The following is a 10,273-nucleotide window of genomic DNA, read 5'->3' as shown; positions in this document are numbered from 1 at the left end:
TCCTTTCTGTACTTTTCTCCTTTTAGAGCCTTTTCTTCCACTATTCGCATTCTTCTTCCTCTTTACTTTTCCTTCCTCTTTTTTTTTCCTTTCCTTTCCTTCCCTTGGACCCAATATTACAATGGGGACTTTGCTAAATTACAATGATAATCAATGCGGCCTTCCTTAGCCTTTAAAAATCCATGTCTTCAGACTTATAAAAGAAAGAAATTCTGACACATGCTACAAGATGGATGAATCCTGAGGACATTATGCTAAGTGAAATAAGCTGGTCACAAGAAGGCAAATACTATATGATTCCACTTATATGCAGGATCTAGAGCAGTCAAATTTATAGAAAAAGAAAGTAGAATGGTGGTTTCCAGGGGCTAAAGGACAGGGGAAATGGCGCACTGTTGTTTAATGGGTATTGAGTTTCAGCTTTGTAAGATGAAAAACTTCTGGAGATTGGTTGCACAACAATGTGAATATACTTGAAACTACTGAACTGTGCACTTATAAATAGTAAGATGGTGAACATTCCATCTTTTTAACCACATCTTAAAAAAACATGTCTTAATGGATCAAGAAGATGTGGTTTATATATACAATGGAATACTACATGACAATGAGAAAGAATGAAATCTGGCCATTTGTAGCAACATGGATGGAATTCGAGGGTGTTATGCTAAATGAAATAAGTCAGGCAGAGAAGGACAGATACCACATGTTTTCACTCATATGTGGAACAGGAGAAACTTAACAGAGGACAATGGGGGAGGGGAAGGGAAAAAACAGTTAAGGAGAGGGAGGGAGGCAAACCATAAGAGAACTCTTAAATACTGAGAACAAACTGAGTGTTGATGGAGGTGGGGGAGAGTGGAAAAGGGGTGATGGTCATGAAGGAGGGCACTTGTTGGGATGAGCACTGGGTGTTATATGGGAACCAATTTGACAATAAACTATGAAAAAATAAATAAAAATAAAAAGATAAAGCAAGAGGGGAAAGAACATTTCTTATTAAAAAGACAAATACAGGGGGCTTCTGGGTGGCTCAGTTGGTTAACAGTCCAACTCTTGATTTCAGCTCAGGCCTTGATCTCAGGTTTGTGAGTTCAAGCTCTGTGTTGGACTCCACACTGAACATGGAACCCACTTTTTAAAAAAAATCCAGCACTAAAAAGATAATTATGTGTTGTAAAGGATGTGGACAACCTGGAACCCTTATCACTGCTGGTGGTAATCTAAAGTGGTACAGCCACATTGAAAAAATATTTTAGCAGTTTCTTAACAAGAACATACACTTTACCATATGATCCACCAATGTCACATTTAGGGTTTTACCCAGGAGAAATTAAATGTATGTTCACAAAAAAATGTATGTGAAGGTTCATAGCAGCATTATTCATAATGGCTAAAAGTTGAACACAATTCAAATGTCCATCAACTGGTGAAGAGATACACTGAAGTGGTATATCCTACAATGGAACATTAACAAACAATAAAAAAGAACAAACTACTGACACATACTACCACATGTTTGAACATCAAAAACATTATGCTAAGTGAGAAGAGCCAGATACAAAAGACCTACATATTGTATGACTCCATTATATGCAATGTCCAACCAAGGCAAATGTTCAACAAAAGTACAAAAATCAGAATAAAACAGATAAGTGGTTGCTTAGGCTTGGGAACGCATGTGCAGATGAACTGTACATCCTTTGTACAAATACAAAAGAACTTTTTGGAGTAATGGAAATGTTCTAAAACTGGATGGTAGTGATAGTTGTACTTGATAAATTCATTAAATATCATTGAAATGTACATTTTAAATTGGTGAATTTCATAGTATGTAAATTATACTTCAATAAGATAAATAATAAGAATAAAAATTAAAACAACGTCATGCCCTACATATGGTAAACTATCTTAGAAATAGATTCTCCAGCACTGTTCAAGCTGCCAGGGCAAGTGCTTGTTGGATCACAGGTGAGCTGTCTCAGCTGATCTCTGCCCAACATGAAGATTTGTGAGCAAAATAAATCCAACATGAAGAGTTTTGAGGAAACTAAATTTACATATATACACAAAAAGATATCCTCCGAAATAAGGGTAAAATCTTATGTTCCCACAGATTCTAACTTGCCTCTCCTACCTTCTCAAAGAGAAAACATCAACCATGGAAGAATTCCCAACAGTGAAGGGCACTTTACACACACTATCACCCTTTGACCTTCCAACAACCCTGGGAGGTAGGCACTACATGGAATATGCAATAGCACAGATTGTTGGATATCCTAGTTTCATAAACCTTAAAATACAAAAAAATTTTTTTTTCAATTAAGAAAACACTTTTAGCCCCATTTTACATGTATAGAAATTGAGATTTAAAGAGAAAAAAAAATTTCATGAGGTTACCGAATCTGTAAGTGACCGAGCTAATAGCTGTGCTATTAGCCATGATACTTTACTGCTTTCCCCTACACTATAACATATTTTCTCTAAATATATATGTTCCCTTCCAAAATAACCCCCCTTTCTTGAGAGTAGTTGATTCTCAGAGGGTAGAGTTTGGCATCACTGCTGACCATGGTTGGCCCTGGACTGTTAGGCCAAGAAGTGTTGCTTGTCCCTTTATTATAGAGAGGGCAGGTGGGTGACTCTCAACTCTGTGATCCAGTCCCTTTTATTCTTTTACTGTCTTTCTTGCTTTTATTTGTCAAAGAACTCCACCCATTGCTGTCCTGGGGAAAAGCAACACTCTATCTTTAGATGACCAGGAAACGAAAATGAGAAGAGATAAAAAATGAGGGGGGTCAATCCACTTTGTAAAACTTGGAAGTACAGGGGTGCCTGTGTGGCTTAATCGGTTAAGCGTCCGACTTTCACTTAGGTCATGATCTCGCGGTTCGTGGGTTCGAGCCCCGCGTCGGGCTCTGTGCTGACTGCCAGCTCAGAGCCTGGAGCCAATTTCAGAGTCTATATCTCCCTCTCTCTCTGACTTTCCCCTGCTCACGCTGTCTCTCTCTCTCTCTCCTAGAAATAAATAAAATATGTTAAAAAAAAAAACTTGGAAGTACAAAGAGTACAGTTACCTGGGAAACAGTGAAGAGAAAGCATATTTGACAAAGTGAAAAGCATGAGACTTTAAGTAGAAACCCTTTGTTTGCTAGAGAATAACTGTATTGTTTTGCTGCTTGCTTTTTGGGAAATAAGGACAAGATAATTGAATAGAAATGGAAAAGTGAGGGGCGCCTGGGTAGCTTAGTCGGTTGAGCGTCCGACTTTCGCTTAGGTCATCATCTCGCGGTTCGTGGGTTCGGGCCCCGCGTTGGGCTCTGTGCTGACTGCCAGCTCAGGGCCTGGAGCCTATTTCGGAGTCTGTGTCTCCCTCTCTCTCTGACCCTCCCCTGCTCACGCTGTCTCTCTCTCTCTCTCCTAGAAATAAAAAATAAAAATATTAAAAAAAAAAAAAGAAATGGAAAAGTGAGACACGGTTTCTGAATTTTAACAAAAACATCCCATAAAGGGTATACTTTCATACATGACTGCTATGTTGTTAATTTCTTAAGTATCTCCATCCCACCACCCCAGTGAGAGATGGGAAACAACTGAGTCACATCTTAACATTAAATCCCACCCACCTCAAAACAAAGCAAACTTGTGGTGTCTGGACTGAAGTTTCTCTTACCTTTGCAGGAAAAGGAGGTACAAGTGTTGTGAATGTTAGGTGTTGTAACTACACAGCAGCCATAACCTTTTTACCTTAAAAAAGAAAATCACTTTATCCTACTGGTGGTGTTAAAAAGCCACAGGCAACTGACAGGTTTAAGAATATTAAGCCTCTTGGAACAATTTTCTGGTATTTCTAACACAGAATTCTGGGCACTGAGGAGAGGGAGAGTGAATGAGAGAGACAGAGGAACTTCAAGACAGAAAATTTAGTATCAGAAGCAGTAAAAGTGTAAAGTTATCCCTGAATATGTCATTTAATGCTGTAATCCACTATTCCCTGGATTACTGTGTGGTTAGCATTTGGGCAGTCATAATATAGCTACTCTGAGTTTAAAGCCTAAAGGAGTAAAATTTGGTAACAGTTACATTACATAGATTATGGGCACATGAATTGATCAGGTGATGTGCCAAGGGTGATGTTCACCCTGGATACTGACTGTATGAGGCTCTTTATAGAGTATTTAGGCATAATATAAAACTTCCAGCAATTCTAAACAATGTCAGTGATTTATCTATCATAAAATTCCCCTATTTAAAGTATATAATTCAATGGTTTTTAGCATATTCACAGAGAGGTGTACGGCGATCACCACAATCTAAGTTTAGCACAATTTATTCATCTGTTGAGTTTAAGTAATACATATGTAAGCTTCCTATTAGCATATTTTTATTACTAATCTTTTAATAGATTTGTATATTATGTATAAGTTAATTTGGAGAATTTCCAATTATACTGTTTGTCTCTGACCCAATGGAATTCAGCTATACACAATTGTTTTGAAAGTAAGTTCATAATGATATAGAATTGTATTATATCATTGGACAACTTCTGCTTCCAGTCTTTATAATTTACATATTATTCCTACATTTAAACAAGAGATTCAAAATAAACAATGATAGATGTAAGCAATTATTTAAGTTATCTTTTTATCTGGTAAGAAATTTTTAGATGAAGTTAATCAGATATAAAAATATTTGCAAACAGCGAGAATCAGAATTTAATAATATCTGGTGAAACAACAAGCTTTACAGTGAAAGATGCTTGTCTTACATTGCTAGAATAAATAAGTCAGTGTTTGAATTCTAAGCACTGGACACCTATTTTTAAATTAAATTAAATTAAATTTTTATTTTATTTTACTTTATTTTATTTTTTATTTGAGAAAGAGAGAGAGAGAAAGAGAGCCTGAGTGCAGGAGAGAGTCAGAGGAAGAGGGAGAGAGAATCCTAGGCAGGCTCTGTGCTAGGTGTGGAGGGAGCTTGATCCCACCACGCTGGGATCATGACCTGAGCCGAAATCAGGAGTCGGATGCTCAACTGACTGAGCCACTTAGGCACCCCTGGACACCTATTTTAAAGCAATGGATCGAAAAATACCAATATTCAGTATTATTCATTCATTTTCTCAGATTTTAAAAAAACTTACAACAATACAAATTTATTTCTCATAGTATTCCTGGGTCAGAAGTTCAGGCATGAGTGGGCTGGGTCCTCTGCTCAGGATTTCATTAGGATGAAATTAAAGTGATAGGTCACAATCTCACCTGAATTAAGGTCTTTTTCAGAAGTCACTGTTCATTGGCAGATTTCACTTTCTTGAGATTGTAGGACCAAGATATTCAGCTTCCAGAGCCGACTTGCCATTACTTGCCAGGTAGCCTTCTCATAGAAGGTGGCTTCTTCAAGGCCATCAGCAGATTGTCTGTCTCAGATTTTTTGATAAGATGAAAAACTTTGAAGTCTTTTACTAAATTACACAAAAAGTAATTTCTGGTAAGGATAACATATTAATGAAAAACTTTCATTGTGGAGATATTTGAAAGCCTCTAGAATCAATCTTGAAGATAAAGACATGAAGAGTATTGAAATTTCTTGAATTTTTTGTTGAATCTGATTTTAAAGACTTTGCCAATTTTATCCTCATGTTTAAGACTTTCCCTGACTCCTATTTTTCCTTCCTTTCCCTTATATTCATCTGTTGAGTTTCTCAAATTCCACATATGAATAAAATCATATGATATGTTTCTCTAACTGACTTATTTCACTTAGCATAACACCCTCTAGTTGCATCCACATTGTTGCAAACAGCAAGATTTCATTCTTTTTCATCACTAAGTGATATTCCATTGTGTGTGTGTGTGTATATATATATATACACACACCACAATTTCTTGATCCATTCGTCAGTTGATGGACATTTAGGCTCCTTCCATGATTTGGCTATTGTTGATAGTGCTGCTATAAACATTGAGGTGCAGTGCCCCTTTGAATCAGCAGTTTTGTAACCTTTGGATAAATTCCTAGTAGTGAAATTGCTGGGTTGTAGGGTAGTTCTACTTTTTAATTTTTTGAGGAAACTCCATATTGTTTTCCAGAGTGGCTGCACCAGTTTGCATCCCCATCAGCAGTGCAAAAGAGATCCTCTTTCTCCGCATCCACACCAACATCTGTTGTTGGCTGAGTTGTTAATTTTAGCCATTCTGATAGGTTTGAGGAGGTGTCTCATTGTGGTTTTGATTTGTATTTCCCTGATGATGAGTGATGTTGAGTATCTTTTCATGTGTATAAAAACAGGGAGGGATGCAAACCATAAGAGATCTTAAATACAGAGAACAAACTGAGGGCTGTTGGAGTAGAAGTGGGTGAGAGGGTAGGTTAAATGGGTGATGGGAATTAAGGAGGGCACTTTTGGGATGAGCACTGGGTGCCATATGTAAGTGATAAATCATTGGGTTCTTCTTCTTAAGTCAAGACTATACTCGAAAAAAATTCAAGATGGCGGAGAAGTAGGGAGCTCCGTACCTGCACTTGCGCCCAGGCATCACACGGAAAAGATCTGAAGCCATAGGAAACTGTACCAAACCCAAGAGACTGGGAGAGAAAGGACGCAGATTCCACTGAGAAAGCCTTCTAACGTGAGTGCGAACTGGGGAAGTGAAAATCGGGCCTGAATTGGAGACTGGAGAGACGGGCCACCCACCTCTGTGGGGAGTGAGTGGGGAAAAAGAGAGTCCGAAACAGGAAAACCTCTGCTCGGGGGAAAAACCTCTGCTCGGGGTGTAGAAAATCTTTGCGCACAAAACACCTGCGCGTCAGGCCCCTCCACGCTCCAAGTCGCCCAGGAGGGGCTGCGCTCACGATTTGCTTCTTTGTGCTGGCTCCTGGCTGGCTGGGAGAGGTTGCGCTTCTGCAGCCATTACCCTCAAGGTGGGCTTGGACCCCTGGAGGAGCCCGCGCAGACACCGGGTGTCCACGCTCCTAGCTGGCTGGAACTCTAGAGGGAAGGCAGAGCGCTAAAAACTGGCAGATGTGACCTCGAGTTCGTGTTTTGAGTGAGGAGACACAAAGGGAAATTGATTTCCTCACTCCAGCGGGCTCACCGCGCCGGCAGACAAAGCTCCCCCGCCCCGCCCAGGCCCCCCAGCCCCACCCGGAGGAGAAGGGAGCAGAGGCTTCTGGCTCCACCCCCAGAGCTAGCCTGGAAGATTGGAATTTCCCTGAGGGGGAAGCCAGGGGATCGCCTGATTTCAGCGGGGTGCTTGGCCTAGGATTTGAAGGCTGGGACCGGCCTGGGTTGAAAAGCACAACAAACTTTGACTGAGCCCCTGGCCCAAAAGTTTACATGCCTATAAAAGCGAGGTGGAGCGCTACCACTCTCCTCCCTACAACCTCCAGGCAGAACTCCCACCTGACTCATTGGATCACACCACGCCCATCCCTGCTTGAGAGCTGCCCTCCTCCCTTTTCCCCTTATTTTTGTTTTTGTTTTTTTTTTCCGCAGAACACTGACCTGATTACCTCTGGTCACCAGCGTACTTAAACAATAGAATTTAGTCCATTCTGTAGATGTAAATTCTACACCACCCGACCTTTTCATCTCTTTCTCTCAGAAGTAATTAGACTATATAGTTTCTCTGGATAATACCAGCAGCCTTCTCTCACCTATCCAACCATATTCTACCCTTTACCTCTTTGAAAAAAGCTTCTTATCCCTTCTGCCTGTTCATTCTATTTCCAATTTTGCCTCATCCCGCCCTGTCTTCTCTCTCCTTCTCTAGGCTCTTGAACCAGCACTGCATACACAAGGCTATTTAACTGTAGCTGGGAAACCCGGTTATATGCTTTAAACCGTTCTTTGTCCATCGGTTTTCTTCTTTTTTCCTTTTCTTTTCTCCTTTTTGACCCTTTTATATATTTTATACTCACTATTATTCGCCCTCCCTCCTTCGTCTTTTCTCTTACCTTTTTCGTTTTCCCTCTCGCTTTGCATGTTAGTTGAATTAGCCTGTGCGTTTGTGTGCTCCAGCTCCCTGTGTGTTTGTCTCTCTGTTTTCTTTTCCATGGCTACCTCAAGAAACAAGCTAGAGTACACAAGGTGGAGAGTCACAGATATCACTACGAATAGGAAAATAAAATAACCAAGGTCCCAACAAGAGAGACCAAGAGATACCACTCAAAAAACACTCTCTGAAAGGATAGGCCCTGGAAAGTCAAAGAGTCTTCTTGGATATAGCAGCACTCACAGATACAGAGGGCATAACAGGTCTTTAATACCAACAAGAGCAGGAAAGCTAACTAAAATGACGAAACAAAAGACTCTCCTCCAAAGAAACTCCAAGAAGAAATGACAGCTAATGAACTGCTCAAAACAGATATCAGCAGCATAACTGAACAAGATTTTAGAATAATAATGGTAAAATTAATAGCTTGGCTTTAAAAAAACATAGGGGACATCAAAGAAACTATGGCTACAGACAGAATGGAAAATAAAAATAGGCATGAAGTATTTAAAAATGTGATAAATGAGATTCATAATAAATTAGAGGCCTCCAATGCATGGATTGAAGAGGCAGAAAGGAGAATAAGTGATTTAGAAGACACCATTATAGAAAAACAAGAAGCTGACAATAAAAGAGACAAACTGATCCAGGAACAGGAAAGAAGAGTTCGAGAGCTCAGCGACACGCTCAAACACAACAATATCCGTATCACAGGGATCCCAGAAGAGGAAGAGAGGGGGAAAGGTGCTGAAGGAGTCCTAGAACAAATTATAGCAGAGAATTTCCCCGACCTGGGAAAAGAAGTAAACGTTGAAATACAAGAGGCTCAGAGGAGCCCCCTCAGACGTAATCTGAATCGACCTTCTGCAAGGCATATCATAGCAAAAATGGCAAAATATAAGGACAAAGAAAAAATTTTGAAAGCAGCTAGGGAGAAAAGGGCCTTAACATACAAAGGGAAACCTAACAGAGTGGTGACAGACCTATCTACTGAAACGTGGCAGGCCAGAAAGGAATGGCATGAGATCTTTAATGTGATGATCAGAAAAAATATGCAGCCAAGAATCCTCTACCCAGCAAGCCTGTCATTCAAAATAGAAGGAGAGATAAAAACATTTCCTAGTAAACAGAAATTGAAAGAATTTGTCACCACTAAGCCAGCCCTACAAGAAATCCTGAGGGGGACGCTCTGAAGGAAATGTTGCAAGAAACAAAGATACCAGAGACATCACCACAAGTATGAACTCCACAAAAGACACAAAGACTCTAAACCCACATATCTCAATATTAACACGGAATGTAAATGGGCTGAATGCTCCAATCAAAAGACATAGGGTAGTAGAATGGATAAAAAAAACAAAATCCATCTATATGCTGTCTACAAGGAACTCATTTTAGACTGGAAGATACCTTCAGATTAAAAGTAAGGGGATGGAGAAATATATATCATGCTACTGGAAATCAAAAGAAAGCCAGAGGAGCTATACTTATATCAGACAAACTGGACTTTATTATTATTTTTTTAAATGTTTTATTTATTTCTAGGAGAGAGAGAGAGAGACAGCGTGAGCAGGGGAGGGTCAGAGAGAGAGGGAGTCACAGACTGAAACAGGCTCCAGGCTCTGAGCTGGCAGTTAGCACAGAGCCCGACGCGGGGCTCGAACCCACGAACCGCGAGATCATGACCCGAGCGAAAGTCGGACGCTTAACCAACTACGCCACCCGGGCGCCCCAGACAAACTGGACTTTAAATTAAACACAATAACAAGAGATGAAGAAGGGCATTACATAATAGTTACAGGGTCTATCCATCAGGAAGAACTAACAATCATAATGTCTATGCACCAAATATGGGATCACCTAAATATATAAAACAATTAATCACAAAGAGAAACAGGCTCATAGAGAAGAATGTGTCGATAGCAGGGGACTTCAATACTTCACTTACAGCAATGGATAGGTCAACCAGAAAGAAAATTACTAAAGAAATAATGGACTTGAAAGACACTTTGGACCAGATGGATCTGACAGATATATTTAGAACTCTACATCCTGAGGCCAAGGAAGTTACTTTCCTCTCAAGTGCGCATAGCACATTCTCCAAGATAGATCACATACTGGGACATAAAGCAGCCCTCAATAAATATAAAAGAATGGAGAACATACCATGCACACTGTCAGATCATATTGCTTTGAATATATATTTTTTTTATTTCTAGGAGAGAGAGACAGCGTGAGCAGGGGAGGGTCAGAGAGAGAGGGAGTCACAGACTGAA

This window comes from Hyaena hyaena, unplaced genomic scaffold (assembly GCF_003009895.1).
Source record: "Hyaena hyaena isolate Hyena2069 unplaced genomic scaffold, ASM300989v1 scaffold_2019, whole genome shotgun sequence".
NCBI classification, from domain to species: Eukaryota; Metazoa; Chordata; class Mammalia; order Carnivora; family Hyaenidae; genus Hyaena; species Hyaena hyaena.
Note: the sequence above shows the minus strand (reverse complement) of the source record.